The following is an 18,125-nucleotide window of genomic DNA, read 5'->3' as shown; positions in this document are numbered from 1 at the left end:
AGCCTGGTTTGACCCGGGCCTTCACCACCCGCGAAATCACTCCCGTCACTCCCTTCCAATACCCTTCCAGTGCCAGGCACGCCCAAAACATATGTGCGTGGTTTGCCGGGCTCCCGCCACACCTCCCACATTTGTCCTCCACTCCAAAGAACCTGCTCAATCTTGCCCCCGTTATGTGTGCTCTATGTAGCACCTTAAATTGAATCAGGCTAAGCCTGGCGCATGAGGAAGAGGAATTTACCCTGCTTAGGGCATCAGCCCACATACCCTCCTCTATCTCCTCCCCTAATTCTTCTTCCCACTTTCTTTTTAGTTCGCCCACCGACTCCTCCCTCTCTTCCCTCATCTCTCTATAAATCTCTGACACCTTGCCCTCTCCGACCCACACCCCTGAAAGCACCCTGTCCTGTATCCCCTGTGTCGGGAGCCGCGGAAATTCCCTCACCTGTTGTCTAGTAAACGCCCTCACCTGCATATATCTCAAGAAATTCCCCCGGGGTAACTTATACTTTTCCTCCAGTGCTCCCAAGCTCGCAAAAGTCCCATCTATGAATAAATCTCCCACCTTCCTAATTCCCAACTGGTACCAGCTCTGAAATCCTCCATCCATTCTTCCTGGGGCGAACCTATGGTTGTTCCTGATAGGGGACCCCACCAGGGCTCCCCGCACCCCTCTCTGTCGCCTCCACTGTCCCCGTATGTTCAGTGTTGCCGCCACCACCGGGTTTGTGGTGTACTTTTTCGGTGAGAGCGGTAGCGGTGCCGTCAACAGCGTCTCTAGACCCGTCCCTTTACAGGACCTTCTCTCCAGCCTTTTCCACGCCGCTCCCTCACCCTCCATCATCCATCTGCGTATCATTGCCACATTGGCGGCCCAATAATAATCTCCCAAGTTCGGTAGTGCCAGTCCTCCTCTGTCCCTACTGCGCTGAAGGAACCCCCTCCTTACTCTCGGAACTTTCCCTGCCCACACAAAGCTCGTAATGCTCCTATCTATTTTATTAAAAAAGGTCCTGGTGATTAAAATAGGGAGACATTGAAATACAAATAAGAACCTCGGGAGGACCATCATCTTAATTGCTTGCACCCTGCCCGCCAGCGATAAAGGCTGCATGTCCCACCTCTTAAAGTCCTCCTCCATTTGTTCTACCAGCCGTGTCAGATTAAGTCTGTGCAAGGTTCCCCAGCTCCTAGCGATCTGAATCCCCAAGTATCGGAAGTTTCTTTCCACTTTCCTTAGCGGTAAGCCTTCTATCTCTCTACTCTGGTCCCCTGGATGTATCACATATAATTCACTCTTCCCCATGTTTAACCTATACCTCGAAAATTCCCCGAACCTCCTCAAAATTCGCATAACCTCTATCATCCCCCCGCTGGGTCTGACACGTATAACAATAGGTCATCCGCGTATAACGAGACTCGGTGTTCTTCTCCCCCTCTAGCCACCCCTCTCCATTTCCTGGAGTCTCTCAACGCCATGGCCAGAGGTTCAATTGCCAATGCAAACAACAATGGAGACAGCGGGCATCCCTGTCTTGTTCCCCTATATAATCGGAAATACTCCGATCTATGTCGACCTGTAACTACGCTTGCCGTTGGTGCCCCATAAAGTAGTTTAACCCAGCGAATAAACCCCTTCCCAAACCTCCTTAACACTTCTCATAAATACTCCCACTCCACCCTATCAAATGCCTTCTCTGCGTCCATTGCCGCCACTATCTCTGCCTCCCCCTCCACTGAGGGCATCATTATCACCCCTAATAGTCGTCGCACGTTAACATTCAATTGTCTCCCTTTTACGAACCCTGTCTGGTCTTCGTGCACCACCCCCGGGACACAGTCCTCTATCCTCGATGCCAGCACCTTTGCTAGCAATTTGGCGTCCACGTTCAATAGTGAAATAGGTCTATAGGACCCACACTGCATCGGATCTTTGTCCCTCTTCAAAATTAGCGATATCGTCGCCTCCGACATCGTCGGGGGTAGAGTCCCCCCTTCCCTGGCCTCATTGAACGTCCTCGCCATCAATGGGGCCAACAAGTCCACATATTTTCTGTAGAATTCCACCGGGAACCCGTCCGGCCCCGGGGCCTTACCTGCTTGCATGCTTCCCAGTCCCTTAATAACCTCGTCCACCTCAATCGGCGCCCCCAGGCCTGCCACCGCCTGCTCCTCCACTTTCGGGAACCTCAATTGGTCCAGGAACTGCCGCATCCCCTCCTCTCCCTCTGGGGATGAGACCTATACAGTTCCTCATAAAAGGTCTTAAACACCTCATTTATCTTTCCTGCCCTTCGCACAGTGTCTCCCCTTTCATCCCTAATTCTTCCTATCTCCCTCGCTGCTGCCCTCTTTCGCAGTTGGTGCGCCAACAGGCGACTAGCCTTTTCCCCATATTTATACCTCCTCCCCTGTGCCTTCCTCCACAGTACCTCCGCCTTTCTGGTGATCAGAAGGTCAAACTCGGTCTGAAGTTGTCTCCTCTCCCTGTACAGCTCCTCCTCCGGGGTCTCTGCAAATTCCCTGTCCACCCTTAAAATCTCCCCCAGTAATCTATCCCTTTCCTTGGCCTCTGTTTTCCTTTTGTGGGCCCCAATAGAAATCAGCTCTCCTCTGACCACCACTTTTAGTGCTTCCCAGACCACTCCCACAGGGACCTCGCCGTCGTCATTGACCTCCAGGTATCTCTCAATACACCCCCTCACTCTTGCACACACTCCCTCATCCGCCATCAGTCCCACATCTAATCGCCAGAGTGTTCTCTGCTCCCTGTCCTCTCCTACTTCCAGGTCCACCCAATGTGGGGCATGGTCCGAAACCGCTATGGCTGAGTATTCAGCTTCTTCCACCCTAGAGATCAACGACCTTCCTAAAACAAAAAACTCTATCCGGGAGTACACTTTATGGACGTGGGAGAAGGAATACTCCCTAGCCCTGGGTCTAAGAAATCGCCATGGATCCACTCCCCCCATTTGGTCCATAAACCCCTTAAGTACCTTGGCCGCTGCCGGCCTTCTTCCAGTCCTTGAGCTGGATCTATCTAGCCCCGGGTCCAGCACCGTATTGAAGTCCCCTCCTAAAATCAAATTTCCTGCCTCCAGGTCCGGAATACGCCCCAGCATCCGTCTCATGAACCCCGCATCGTCCCAATTTGGGGCATACACATTAACCAACACGACCTCCATTCCCTCCAGCCTACCACTCACCATTACATATCTACCTCCACTATCTGCTACGTGTTCTTTACTTCAAATGCTACCCGTTTCCACACCAAAATGGCCACCCCTCTGTTCTTTGCGTCCAGTCCTGAGTGGAACACCTGTCCCACTCATCCTTTCCTTAGCCTAACTTGGTCCGCCACCTTTAGGTGCGTCTCTTGGAGCATAACCACGTCTGCCCGTAGTCCTTTCAAATGCGCGAGCGCTCGGGCCCTTTTTATCGGTCCATTCAGGCCTCTCACGTTCCACGTGATCAGCCTCACTGGGGGGGTTACCTGCCCCCCTCCCGTGTCGACTAGCCATTACCTTCTCTAGGCCAGTCCCATATCCCGCCTCCGCCCTCCCGCTCGCTCCCCCAGCGTCACATTCCGCCCCCGACCACCCACTCTTTAGCCATTTCCTTTTGGATTTCCGCAGCAGCAACCCAGTTGCCCCCCCCCGCTAGATCCCTATCTAGCTTGATTGCTCCCCCATATCACTTCCGTAAGTCAGCTGACTTCAACTGACCCCGGCTACTCCTGCTCGCTCCTCGACCCCCCCCGGTGTGAGGGAACTCCCATTCGTCTTGCGCCTGTTTTCCCACCTTATTCTTTCTGGCGCGGGAACATCCCTTTACCTGACCCGCCTCTTATGGCGCAGCTCCCTTTCCCCTCCCCCTCTCCTTCCCCATTCTCCGACTATGTCCCGCCTTTCCCCCCTCACCGGCGCCCACATTTCCCCAGTGTCCCCCCCCCCCTTCCCTGTTTACTTCTCGATTAACTTTCACCATCACATTAACAAAAACAATAATAACAACAATAACAGTTCCCTGCAGCATCAGTCCCTCAGTTCCGGTCCAGTTTCTCTTCATTGATGAAGGACCATGCTTCCTCCGCCGTCTCGAAATAATATTGTCTCTCCTGATGCGTGACCCATAGTCTTGCCGGCTGCAGCATCCCAAACTTCACCTTCCTTTTGTGCAAAACCTCTTTGGCTCGGTTGAAGCTCGCCCTCCTTCTCGCCACCTCCGCACCCCAATTCTGGTAGATCCTTACCACAGCATTCTCCCATCTGCTACTCCGCACCTTTTTAGCCCATCTCAGGACCTCTTCTCTGTCCGTAAGGCGGTAGAATCGCACGATTATCGCCCTCGGCGGTTCTCCCGCTTTTGGTCTTCTCGCCGGGATCCGATTTGCCCACTCCACCTCCCTGGGGCCCGCAGGGGCCTCAGCACCCATCAGTGACCTCAGCATCTTACTTGCGTATGCTCCACAGTCCACTCCTTCCACACCCTCCGGGAGACCTAGTATCCTAAGGTTCTTCCTTCGCGCTCCATTTTCAAGGGCCTCAATCCTGTCAGCACACTTTTTATGAAGTGCCTCGTGCGTCTGAGTCTTAACCGCCAGGCCCAGGACCTCGTCCTCAATACCTGACACCTTCTCCTCCACCACGCGAAGCTCAGTCTCCTGGGTCTTTAAAGTCTCCTTAAGCCCCTCAATTGCCTGTAACATCGGGGTCATTACCTCCTTCTTCAGCAGATCCACGCACCGTCTCACCACCTCGTCCTGCTCAGACCCCCATGTCACCTGCGATTTCTCTGCCGCCATTTTGTTCTCCACTCCCTCTGACCTTGTGGTTGAAGATTCTTCGGGCTGCAGCCGCCGCCGCCGGTTTTTCCCTCCGTCGTTCGGGGGGGGACTCCATTCCCACGCACCTCCCACCGGGTTTTTTGGCCGGCAAAGTTGGGGCTCTTAAAAGAGCCCGCAGTTCCGTCGGAGCTGGAGCCGCCGAAACGTGCGGCTAGCTCATCCCTGCCGCAACCGGAAGTCCGATTGAGTACTTTTTAAAAAATATATATTTTATTGAAGTTTTTCAAACAAAGATTTTCCGTTTTTACAACTTAATAAAGGGAATATACATTAAACGTTATTTAAATAATATATTAAACTAACAACAGATGGAAAAAGAAATAAACAAAAAGCAAATATCAACAACTAACTAAGAAAAAAAAACAAGAACACGGAATAATCCTCCCCCCCCCCCCCCCCCCCGGGTTGCTGCTGCTGTCTTTTCTGTTTTTCCATTATCGTTCCGCGAGGTAGTCAAGGAACGGTTGCCACCGCCTGGTGAACCCCTGAGCCGATCCTCTTAACGCATATTTTATTTGTTCCAGTCTTATGAACCCTGCCATGTCGTTTACCCAGGCCTCCACGCCCGGGGGCTTCGCTTCTTTCCACATAAGTAGAATCCTTCGCCGGGCTACTAGGGACGCAAAGGCCAAGACGTCGGCCTCTTTCGCCTCCTGCACTCCCGGCTCTTCTGCAACCGCAAATATAGCCAACCCCCAGCTTGGTTTGACCCGGACCCCCACCACCTTTGAGATCACTCTTGCCACACCCTCCCAGAACTCATGTAGTGCCGGACACGACCAGAACATGTGAGTGTGGTTCGCCGAGCTTCCCAAGCACCTCCCACACCTGTCCTCCACCCCAAAAAACCTGCTCAGTCTTGCTCCCGTCATATGCGCTCTGTGTAGAACCTTAAATTGAATCAGGCTAAGCCTGGCACACGAGGACGAGGAATTTACCCTACTTAGGGCATCTGCCCACAGCCCCTCCTCAATCTCTTCCCCCAGCTCCTCTTCCCATTTTCCCTTCAGCTCCTGTACCATCGCCTCCCCCTCGTCTCGCATCTCCCTGAATATTTCGGACACTTTACCTTCTCCAACCCCATGCCCCCGAAATCACTCTATCCTGGACCCCTTGCGTCGGGAGCCGCAGAAATTCCCTCACCTGTTGCCTCGTAAATGCCCTCACTTGCATGTATCGGAAAGCATTCCCTGGTGGCAACTTATATTTTTCTTCCAATGCTCCCAAATTCGCAAACGTCCCGTCCACAAACAGGTCCTTCAGCTTCTTAATTCCTGCTCGCTGCCAACACTGAAATCCCCCATCTATCCTCCCCGGGACGAACCTGTGGTTATTCCTTATCGGGGACCACACCGAGGCACTCGTCACTCCCCTATGTCATCTCCACTGCCCCCAGATCTTCAAGGTCGCCACCACCACTGGGTTTGTGGTGTACCTTTTCGGGGAGAACGGTAGTGGCGCCGTCGCCAGCGCTTTTAGGCTCGTTCCCTTACAGGACGCCGTCTCCAACCTTTTCCACGCCGCACCTTCTTCTTCCCTCATCCACTTACAGACCATTGACACATTGGCGGCCCAATAGTAGTCACTCAGACTCGGCAGTGCCAATCCCCCTCTGTCCCTACTGCGCTGCAGGAACCCCCTCTTTACCCTCGGGGTCTTTCCCGCCCACACAAAGCTCATAATGCTCCTGTCTATTTTTTTAAAGAAGGCCTTTGTAATCAGGATGGGGAGGCACTGAAACACGAAAAGAAACCTCGGGAGGACCACCATTTTAACCGCCTGTACTCTGCCCGCCAATGACAGGGGCACCATATCCCACCTCTTGAAGTCCTGCACCGTCTGCTCTACCAATCGCGTCAGGTTAAGTTTATGTAGGGTTCCCCAGTTCCTGGCCACCTGAATCCCCAGGTATCGAAAATTCCTTGCTACTCTCCTCAGCGGCAGAGCATCTAACACCCTGCACTGTTCCCCGGGGTGCATCACAAAAAGTTCCCTCTTTCCCATGTTTAATTTGTATCCCGAGAACTCTCCAAACTCCCTGAGTATCTGCATTACCTCTGGCATCCCCCCTACCGGGTCCGCCACATATAGCAGCAAATCGTCTGCATATAGTGACACTTGATGTTCCTCTCCCCCTCTAAGCACCCCCCTCCACTTCTTAGAGTCCCTCAGCGCTATGGCCAATGGTTCAATTGCCAACGCGAACAGTAACGGGGACAGGGGGCACCCTTGTCTTGTACCCCTATGTAATCGAAAGTATCCCGATCTTTGCCTGTTTGTAACGACGCTTGCCACCGGGGCCACGTACAAGAGTCTAACCCATCTGATGAACCCCTCCCCGAACCCAAATCTCTTCAGCACCTCCCACAAATAGTCCCACTCCACCCTATCGAATGCTTTCTCTGCATCCATCGCCACCACTATCTCTGCCTCCCCCTCCGGTGGGGGCATCATCATTACCCCCAGCAACCTTCGTACATTGGCATTCAATTGTCTCCCCTTAACAAACCCTGCCTGGTCATCATGTACCACCCCTGGGACACAATCCTCTATCCTTGTCGCCATCACTTTGGCCAGCAGTTTGGCGTCTAAGATTAGGAGGGAGATGGGCCTGTATGACCCACACTGCAGCGGGTCTTTGTCCCGTTTCAGGATTAGCGATATCGTCGCCTCCGACATTGTCGGGGTAATGTCCCCCTTTCCTTAGCCTCATTAAAGGTTCTCGCCAAAAGCGGGGCCAACAGGTCCATATATTTCCTATAAAATTCCACCGGGAACCCATCTGGTCCCGGGGCCTTCCCTGCTTGCATGCTCCCAATTTCTTTGACCACCTCATCCACCTCAATCTGCGCCCCCAGACCTGCCACCTCCACCCTCAGGAACTCTAGCTGGTCCAAAAAGTGTCTAATTCCCTCTTTCCCCTCCGGGGGTTGGGACTTGTACAGCCTCTCATAGAATGTCTTGAACACCTCGTTCACTTTCCCTGCTCTCTGCTCCATCTTTCGTCCCTAACTCCACCAATCTCTCTCGCCGCCCCCCTCTTCCGAAGTTGTTGGGGCAGCAGCCGGCTCGCTTTTCCCCCATATTCATATTGTATCCCCTGTGCCTTCCTCCACTGTGTCTCTGCCTTTCCCGTGGTCAGCAGGTCAAACTCCGTCTGTAATCTTCGTCTTTCCCTGTATAGTCCTTCGTCTGGGGTCTCCGCATACTTCCTATCCACCCTCAAAATTTCCCCTACTAATCTCTCTTTCTTTACCCTCGTTTCCCCTTGTGGGCTCTGATGGAAATCAGCTCTCCTCTAACCACCGCCTTCAACGCTTCCCATACTACTCCCACCTGGACCTCCCCATCGTCATTGACCTCCAGGTATCTTTCGATACATCCCCTCACCCTTCCGCATACCCCCTCGTCCGCCAGTAGTCCCATGTCTAATCGCCAGAGTGGGCGCTGGTCCCTTTCCTCTCCTAGTTCCAGCTCCACCCAATGTGGGGCGTGATCTGAAACGGCTATGGCCGAGTACTCCGTTCCTGCCACTTTCGGGATCAGTGCCCTTCCCAAAACAAAAAAGTCTATCCGGGAATATACCTTGTGGACGTGGGAGAAAAAGGAAAACTCTTTACCCATCGGTCTGGCGAATCTCCACGGATCTACTCCCCCCATTTGCTCCATGAACCCCTTAAGCAACTAGGCCGCTGCCGGCCTTCATCCAGCCCTGGGTCAAGCACTGTGTTAAAGTCCCCCCCCCATTAACAAGTTTCCCACCTCCAGGTCCGGGATACGTCCCAGCATTCGCTTCATGAATCCCGCGTCATCCCAGTTCGGGTCATATACGTTCACCAGCACAACCGCCTCACCCTGCAATCTGCCACTCACCATCACATACCTGCCCCCACTATCCACCACTATGGTCTTAGCCTCGAACGATACACGTTTCCCCACCAGTATTGCCACCCCTCTGTTTTTCGTGTCCAACCCTGAGTGGAATACCTGTCCCACCCATCCTTTCCTTAGTCTAACCTGATCCGCTAACTTCAGGTGCGTCTCCTGGAGCATAACTACGTCCGCCTTCAGTCTCTTTAAGTGCGCAAACACCCTTGCCCTCTTAATCGGCCCATTTAAACCTCTCACATTCCACGTGATCAGCCGGGTTGGGGGGCCATTTACCCCCCCCCCCCCCCCCCCCCCCCTCGTCGACTAGCCATCCCCTTTTTTAAACCGTCTCCTCACCCAGGTCTCACGCACCCGTCTGTCCCCCAGACGGCGCCCTCCCGTCCCGACCACCTCGTCTCGTATCAGCTCCCCCTTACTCTCAGCAGCAGCAACCCAGTTAATCCCCCCCCCTAGATCCCCCTCTAGCTTGATTACTCCCCCCATATTGCTTCCGGAAGTCAGCTAACTCTGGCTGACCTCGGCTTCCCCCTTTCATCCTTTGACCTCCCTGCATGTGAGGCTCCCTTCCTTCCTGCGCCCTTTTTCCCGCCATAGTTTCCATAGCGCGGGAAAATACCCGCGCCTTCCTCTCAGCCCCACCCCTAATGGCGCAGTTCCCTCATTCCCCTTCCCTGTCCCCTTTTTCCACCGGCGCCCACATTTCTTCATGTCCCCCACATCGGGGGGAGAAAAATTCCCCGTCAAACATTATTATACATTAGCCCTCCCCTCTCCCCACTTTACATTTCTGTGCCACCACCTCGCTACCCCTCTCCGGGCAATTTCTCAAGTCTAGTCCAATTTCTCTTCCTGAATAAATGTCCATGCCTCCTCTGCCGTCTCGAAGTAGTGGTGTTTGCCCTGATGCGTGACCCACAATCTCGCCGGCTGCAGCATCCCAAATTTGACTTTCTTCCTATGGAGCACTGCCTTGACCCGGTTGAAACTCGCCCTCCTTCTCGCCACCTCCGCACTCCAGTCTTGATACACGCGTATCACCGCGTTCTCCCACTTGCTACTCCATGTCTTCTTAGCCCAGCTCAGGACCATCTCCCTGTCGCGATGGAACTTCACCACTATTGCTCTTGGTGTTTCCCCTGCCTTTGGTCTTCTCACGAGGACCCGGTACGCTCCCTCCACTTCCAGGGGGCCCGTTGGGGCCTCAGCTCCCATTAGAGTATGGAGCATCGTACTCACATACGCCCCAGCATCAGCTCCCTCTGTTCCTTCGGGGAGACCTAAAATCCGTAGGTTCTTCCTCCTCCTCGAGCTGTTCTCCAGGGCTTCCAGCCTTTCTATGCACCTCTTGTGTAGTGCCTCGTGCGCCTCCGTTTTTACCACCAGGCCCTGTATCTCGTCTTCGTTCTCGGCTGCCTTCACTCCACAGAGCTCCATCGCCTGGACCTTCTGTGTTTCCTTTAGTCCCTCGATTGCCAGTAACATCGGCGCCAGCACCTTTCTTGAGCTCCTCCACACATCGTCGGAGGAACTCCTGCTGTTCCGGGCCCCATACCATCTGGGCTCCCTCGGCCGCCATCTTGCTTCTCCCTTCTCTTCTCTGCCGCTGCTCCAAAGGATCCTCCGCAATCTGGCCACTACTGTCGCTCCTTTCCATCCACACCCGGGGGGACTCCTTTCTTTGTCACCTCACACTGGGTTTGGCCGCAAAAAATTTCCGTTGGGGCTCCCGATAAGAGCCCAACCGTCCGTTGAAACGGGAGGTGCCGAAACGTGCGGCTTAGCTGGTCATTGCCGCAACCGGAAGTCGAGGATTGAGTACTTTGTAGTGAGTTGGGAGATTTTGGTTGGGGGGGGGAGGGGGCAGAGTATAAGAACATAAGAACTAGGAGCAGGAGTAGGCCATCTGGCCCCTCGAGCCTGCTCCGTCATTCAATGAGATCATGGCTGATCCTTTGTGGACTCAGCGCCACTTTCCGGCCCGAACACCATAACCCTTAATCCCTTTATTCTTCAAAAAACTATCTATCTTTATCTTAAAAGCATTTAATGAAGGAGCCTCAACTGCTTCACTGGGCAAGGAATTCCATAGATTCACAACCCTTTAGGTGAAGAAGTTCCTCCTAAACTCAGTCCTAAATCTACTTCCACTTATTTTGAGGCTATGCCCCCTAGTTCTGCTTTCATCCCCCAGTGGAAACAACCTGCCCGCATCTATCCTATCTATTCCCATCATAATTTTATATGTTTCTATAAGATCACCCCGCATCCTTCTAAATTCCAACGAGTACAGTCCCAGTCGACTCAACCTCTCCTCGTTATCCAACCCACTCAACTCTGGGATTAACCTAGTGAATCTCCTCTGCACATCCTCCAGTGCCAGTACGTCCTTTCTCAGGTAAGGAGACCAAAACTGAACACAATACTTTAGGTGTGGCCTCACTAACACCTTATACAGTTGCAGCATAACCTCCCTAGTCTTAAACTCCATCCCTCTAGCAATGAAGGAGAAAACTCCATTTGCCTTCTTAATCACCTGTTGCACCTGTAAACCAACTTTTTGCGACTCATGCATTAACACACCCAGGTCCCTCTGCACAGCAGCATGCTTTAATATTTTATCATTTAAATAATAATCCCTTTTGCTGTTATTATAATCCCTTTTTCTGTTATTACAATCCCTTTTGCTGTTAATGCGGGGATAGTTATCTCGGACCATATGCCCCACTGGCTGGAGATTCGGTTTAGATCGGGACGAGAGGAGAGGCCGGGGTGGAGGTTTAACTCGGGGGTTGTTGCTGGATGAAGGTTTTTGTGATAAGGTGCGGTAATCAGCAGATGGAGTTGAATCAGAATGGGGAGGTGTTGGTGATGTAGCCATCTGGAATACTTCCAGAATACAAAATGGACGCTCACAAAGAATGTAGGGAAATGTGGACAATGCTAGACAACAAGCAGGCACAGAGCCTGAATGTATATTTGGGAAGCAGTTACCAGGCGGAATCGAAACTCTGGGTCGATTAGCATATTGATGGCCCATCTCCGAGAAACAAAGGACTAACACTCAGGTAGTTGATACTGTTACCAACGGCCACTTAAGACACGCCCAGCCATCAGGGCACCCACCCCTTTATTGGTTAAGATCGATAACGATGATCGAGAAGTTGCCAAATTAATTGGGACCAAGTTTAAGGCCTGCCTAAAAGCGCGCGAAGCCCCTCCAAGTATGAGAAGGAACCCCCACGAGAGATTCACTCTCTTGGACTTGGCTCTCAGGCGGAGAGACCCATCCACCAGCATCACCAGGAGCAAGCAAGTTCAAGGTCAACGCTCGCTACCAGACGGACGACCTTAGCTGTTCTCCTGTATCTCTTCGAACCCAACAGCCTCAGATCCGAACAACGGCCATTGTTCCTCTGACTAAGTGGGCACCCAAAGTTACGTATAGGTGTTAGCGTTAGAGATAGTTTAGTTTGTAGTACTGTTGTGCATGAGTAGATCTTACTGTGTGTGTAAATAAATAGTATTGACTTTGAACTAACTAACTGGTGTATTGGCTCTTTGATCGGTATTCGGGTTGAACCTTGTGGCGGTATCGAGAGATACCTGGCGACTCTGAAAGTAGAAACATAATTAGGATTAAGAAAGGCGACCATATTGACCGCCATATTTATAACCAGATAAACAGAGCAACATTATTGGCGACATCTGACGAGACTCGACCTAGAAGTGGCCGAGAGAACCCAAATTTGAATTAGAAATCCAATTGGAAAAAGAAAAACCACAAGCGTAAGACCAATACAAATCAAACCTCCAAGATTGGGAAGTGTGTTATTTGCATGCGTACTAACAGGGATATAAGGTAAACCTGAGAGATTTTGTTGCGTAAAACTGTCGGGAGTTTTGTAGGCCGGAAAATAGCGTAAGCCGTCCCCGTGTTTACATCACCACTTTATTCCCCCCTTGTTCCAAATTCAGTAGAAACCCCAGAGATAGCGATAGAAATGGCAATGAAGGCTATGGAACGCGTAATGAACCCCCAGGAATTCGAGGTCGCAGCGACCAGTAGAGTAGTCATAGAGTCATAGAATTTACAGTGCAGAAGGAGGCCATTAGGCCCATCGAGTCTGCACCGGCTCTTGGAAAGAGCACCCTACCCAAGGTCAACACCTCCACCCTATCCCCATAACCCAGTAACCCCACCCAACACTAAGGGCAATTTTTGGACAATAAGGGCAATTTATCATGGCCAATCCACCTAACCCGCACATCTTTGGACTGTGGGAGGAAACCGGAGCACCCGGAGGAAACCCACGCACACACGGGGAGGATGTGCAGACTCCGCACAGACAATGACCCAAGCCAGAATCGAACCTGGGACCCTGGAGCTGTGAAGCAATTGCGCTATCCACAATGCTACCGTGCTGCCCCGGTAGGACAGTGTCCCGTATGGGAAGAGGAAATCAGAAAATATCTCAAAGGGAAAGGATGGCCCCTTTGGAGTGAATTTTGTGCGAACAATGAAACTGGTCCCGGAAGTATAGGGCATACTTGGTGGGAGAACCTGACAGAGATCCATAAGAAGAGCTTAGGGAAAGCTCGTAAGCCGATGGCAATCGTGTCCTGTTTGGCACAATTGCGAGGCACAGAGGAGGTCGTGAGGACGCTCTGCAGAGAGATTGAAGAGAGAGATAAGAATAGTGAGGGAGATGTGAGGGAGTACGAGAAAGTTAATAGGGAACTGAAAGAGCAGTTAGCGGCGAAGGACAAGGAGATGGCGGATGTCAAACGGGGACACCAATCTTGTCTTACCCATTTAAGCAGCTTTCAGTCGCAATATGATAAGGCCTACCAAGACACGCAACGCGCAGTGTTGTTAAGAGAAGAAACAGAACACCAAGTCGAGCAGTTACAGAAACAATGTAATGATTTAAAAGCAGCCCTACGAGCACTTCACAGTTCCACGACGGAACAAAGGCAGAGCTCGGTAGATCACGCCAAATGCCGAAAGCAAATTGCAGACCTGCAATCTCTGCTTTCTGTACAAAATAGATTCCAGAACACGTTTGGACCCCAGTTAGACCAAGAAAATGGCCCCGATTGGCAGGAGTTAAATGAGACTGCCCATAGAAATGTACATGGCACATGTACCCAGGACAAACCACAGAAAAGAAAAGCACTCCCACCCCCGACTGCACAGGCAGAACACAACCCTATGAACCCTGTCACCACACAGCGCAGGGCCACAACAGACGGAGACCCAGATTTTCTGTACACCACCCCATTAACCGTCACTCAATTAAGGGATGCGTGCGATAAAATAACACCGTTCCTACCCACATCGGACCCACACCATTATTTTGCAAGAGTAAAACAACAGGCGACCATGTACGGCCTGGATGAAAAAGAGCAAGTGAAGCTCACAGTTTTGAGCCTCGACCCCTCAGTCGTGACAGCCCTTCCCGACCCACAAAATGTAGGAGGAGGCACCCTCCAAGAAATGCATGCAGTGATCCTAGATGCGATCGGCTACAACAAAGAAGACCCCGTAGAATGCCTAAACAAATGTAGGCAGAAAAAGACAGAGCACCCCACAGCGTTTGCTGGACGCCTGTGGATTTATTTCACAGCGGTATTTGGAGAGTTAGCCCGCGCCCATTTGACCCCAGACAATATGGCCAAATGGACTCGAATCCTAGTCTCTCACACGACAGAAGCAGGACAGAGAGCTTGCACAAATTACGACCCCTCAGATGAGGCCCACAATGAGAAATGGCTACAAAAGAGATTGTCCCGAGCTTGGGAACAGTCCGTTCAGGGAAAATCAGATTACAGTAAAGCAGAGGAAGAGCAGGCAGATGCTAACATGCATCCAGTTAGGACGCATCAGAACCCCGCATGGGTAAACGAGGGAAGAAATAGCCCACAGCAGCCTAAATCCCACTAATGTTATAATTGCGGACAGAAAGGACATTATGCACGAGAATGTCAAGCGCCCCCAAAACGGCAACGGATTCAGCCCACCTTTGCCCCCCCAACCAGCAACGACACCAACAGCCCAACCCCCCACCCAGGGAACTATACCCAAGGGAACAATGCACCAGCGAGCCTGCACCACCTTACGTGCCCCAGGGGTCATGTTACAACTGTGGGTAGTCAGGTCACTTCGCCCGAGATTGCAGGAGACCCCCACCACCAGCTAGACTAGCCACCAGATATGAAAGAGAACACCACCCACAGCAGCTGCAAGGTCCCAGCTGCCTCATGCAAACTGTGAGCGCTTACCCACCACTTCTCATGACAGGGAAGTGGCAATGCCACTTCATTTTTGTTTCTCTCCTCCTTCCCCTCTTTTTCGGTCACACTACACTGACTCCATATGCTAGTTACACCCCAAGCCAAATGTGATTTACGGTATCCTTCTTTCTGATGGAGCCTGCCCGATTTTGTTATTTTAGTTTGTCACTTTTAAATGTTGAATGTTTGTTTGTGCACTTAAAGTTTATTCATGGCCCCACACCACCACTCTTTTAACGCCCACTGGCAGTTAAAGGAACTAGTTTGTCGGCAGACAACCGATCATAACTACTCTTCTGATTCGTAGGTAATCACAAGAGGCAACATCCACGGCGAACACAAATTATTTCCGTTCTGGTCCGGCGCTCAGGCAGTGGAGAAACGGCACTGGTCCCCGCCCTGCCTGAGGACCCCCATCTGGTCAGCTACGCTCGGGTAGTGCACATACGGCACTGGTCACCGTCCTACCCGGGATTCCACCCATTCTTACCCGCCACGGCCCATACGCACCCTATTCGGAACTTTTGGTTCAAAACTGTTTTGTTTGTTTTCCAGCAACCCTTAGGTTGCTCTCCATATGCTATTTACATCCTCAAACACTGGGATGGTACACTCACCGCACCGATCGCACAGGCTGCGAGACTGTTCGCGCTGTGACAGTATTTTTTTCTCGGATGTCTTGTCCCAAGACTTTTGGTTAAAAACAAAAAATGAGGGAGTCACAGATGGTGACCAATTATAATGGGTAATTGGTAATAAAAGGACAGATATACGAGATCTTAAGCAAGATATCAGATATTATGCTTGTGTCCACAGAAATCCAGAACCACAGAAGCCACAGGAAGACCACGGAAGGAAGAGAACATGAAGACAGACATCATGGTCTCCATTTGGATCTTCGCGGGATCCCTACAGTTGCGCGCGGTCGCGACCACCCTGACCCCTACCTCACAGGCCGTGAATGTTTCCCATCCCTGCCATACACTACACCCAGAGACAGCAACTGATACACCAACCTGGTGTGACAAGTTAATCACCTGGTATTCCCGGTCCTACATTGTAGAAGCACTGTTAGCCATGACAATACGCTGTAGTGTCATCCAGACACTGAGAATTAGGAAATGGCGAAGGAAAGCCTTCCGCACTCCGGTATATACATTCAGACCCCCTTTTTTCGGACTTCAGCAAACCCCCCACTCTCCTTAAGTGAATTAAAGTGCATCGACTTTTTTTCTCTGTTTGTTCTAATAAAAAGATGTAAAACTCAGTACTTGACTGCCAAGCTACAGAGACCTGTATTACTGCTACTGTATAGTTTACACTGTTGTAAATTCTTTTAAGTGACTGAGGATGGTTTACATAATAGTTAGAGATTCCCGTGTTTAAGTGTAATGCATGCCTGAATGTCATAGCGCCCCGTAGAATTTTATAATAATGTGTGTATATAAAACAATTTAGGTAAAGTTCCATAGGACAGAGTAGAGCCTGTCCTTGATTGCGGGTGCTCGACTTAGGCAGAGAACAAAGAAGATTCAGTAATATGATCCTTCACGCTTCGCGTTGAGGATCACAAGGAGGGCGTGTAGCCATCTGGGATGGCCACTTCCAGAATACAAAATGGACACTCACAAAGAATGTAGGGAAATGTGGACAATGCTGGACAACAAGCAGGCACAGGCCTGAATGTATATTTGGGAAGCAGTTACCAGACGGAATCGAAACTCTGGGTCGATTAGCATATTGATGGCCCATCTCCGATAAACAATGGACTAACACTCAGGTAGTTGATACTGTTACAGACATCCCGGCGGCAGAAAGACACAAACAAAGCAAGGCCGACGGCCACCTAAGACATGCCCAGCCATCAGGGCACCCACCCCTTTATTGGTTACGAACGATAACGATGATCGAGAAGTTGCCCAATTTAATTGGGACCAAGATTAAGGCCCGCCTAAAAGCACGCGAAGCCCCTCCAAGTATAAGAAGGAACCCCCACGAGAGATTCGCTCTCTTGGACTTAGCTCTCAGGCGGAGAGATCCATCCACCAACATCACCAGAAGCAAGTAAGTTCAAGGTCAACGTTCACTACCAGACGGACGACCTTATCTGTTCTCCTGTATCTCTTAGAACCCGACAGCCTCAGATCCGAACAATGGCCATTGTTCCTCTGACTAAGTTGGCACCCCAAGTTAAGTATAGGCGTTAGCGTTAGAAATAGTTTAGTTTGCTGTACTGTTGTGCATGAGATCTTACTGTGTGTGTAAATAAATAGTATTGACTTTGAACTAACTAACTGGTGTATTGGCTCTTTGATCGGTATTCGGGTTGAACCTTGTGGCGGTATCGAGAGATACCTGGCGACTCTGAAAGAAGAAACATAATTAGGATTAAGAAAGGCGACCATGTTGACCGCCATATTTATAACCAGATAAACAGAGCAACAGCGGTCATTTTTTGGGAAGTACTGAAGGCAGTGGCCCGGGGGGGGGGAAATTATTTTGTTGAAGGCTCGTGTGGATAGGGAAAGGAGGGAGGAATATGACCATCTAGTGAGCGAGATAGTGGAGATGGACAGGGAATATTCAAGGGTGCCCACCGTGGAGGGATTGGCGAGGAGGTAAAAATTGCAGGGGTAGTTTGACAGGCTGAAAACGGGGAGGGCGGTAGGGCAGCTCTGTAGGGGTGCAATATGAGTATAGGGAGAAGGTGAGCCGCATGCTGGTGCACCAGCTGAGGAGGCAGCCTGCATCCAGTGAAATATTGAAGATATGGACTGGGGCTGGGGATGTGGTTTCGGAGTCAGGGAAGATAAACGAGGCGTTTAGGGAGTACAACCAAGGACTTTACGAGGCGGACCCGGGAGAAGGGGAGGGGGACATGGTTTCTGGACGAGCTGGAATTTCTTCATGTGGAGGAAGAAAAGAGGCAGGTGGTGGAGGAGCCCCTGGGGCAGAGGGAGGTGCTGGATAGTATTAGGGGTATGAAGTCGGGGAAGGCCCCTGGGCCGGATGGGTACAAGGTGGAATTTTATAAGGAATTTGCGGCGGACCTGGCACCACATCTGTTAAGAGCGTTTAATGAAGCACTGGAGAA

The 18,125-nt window shown here is 51.3% G+C and overlaps 1 protein-coding gene across 2 annotated transcripts in view; it reads left to right on the top strand.

Annotated features, from left to right (window-relative positions):
- LOC140428032 (superoxide dismutase [Cu-Zn]-like) overlaps positions 1 to 18,125 on the top strand; it is a 168,459-nt gene that overhangs the window by 146,556 nt on the left and 3,778 nt on the right. The window lies entirely within an intron of this gene.

Source organism: Scyliorhinus torazame, chromosome 8 (genome assembly GCF_047496885.1).
Source record: "Scyliorhinus torazame isolate Kashiwa2021f chromosome 8, sScyTor2.1, whole genome shotgun sequence".
NCBI classification, from domain to species: domain Eukaryota; kingdom Metazoa; phylum Chordata; class Chondrichthyes; order Carcharhiniformes; family Scyliorhinidae; genus Scyliorhinus; species Scyliorhinus torazame.
This window is presented reverse-complemented; position numbering and strand designations above follow the sequence as displayed.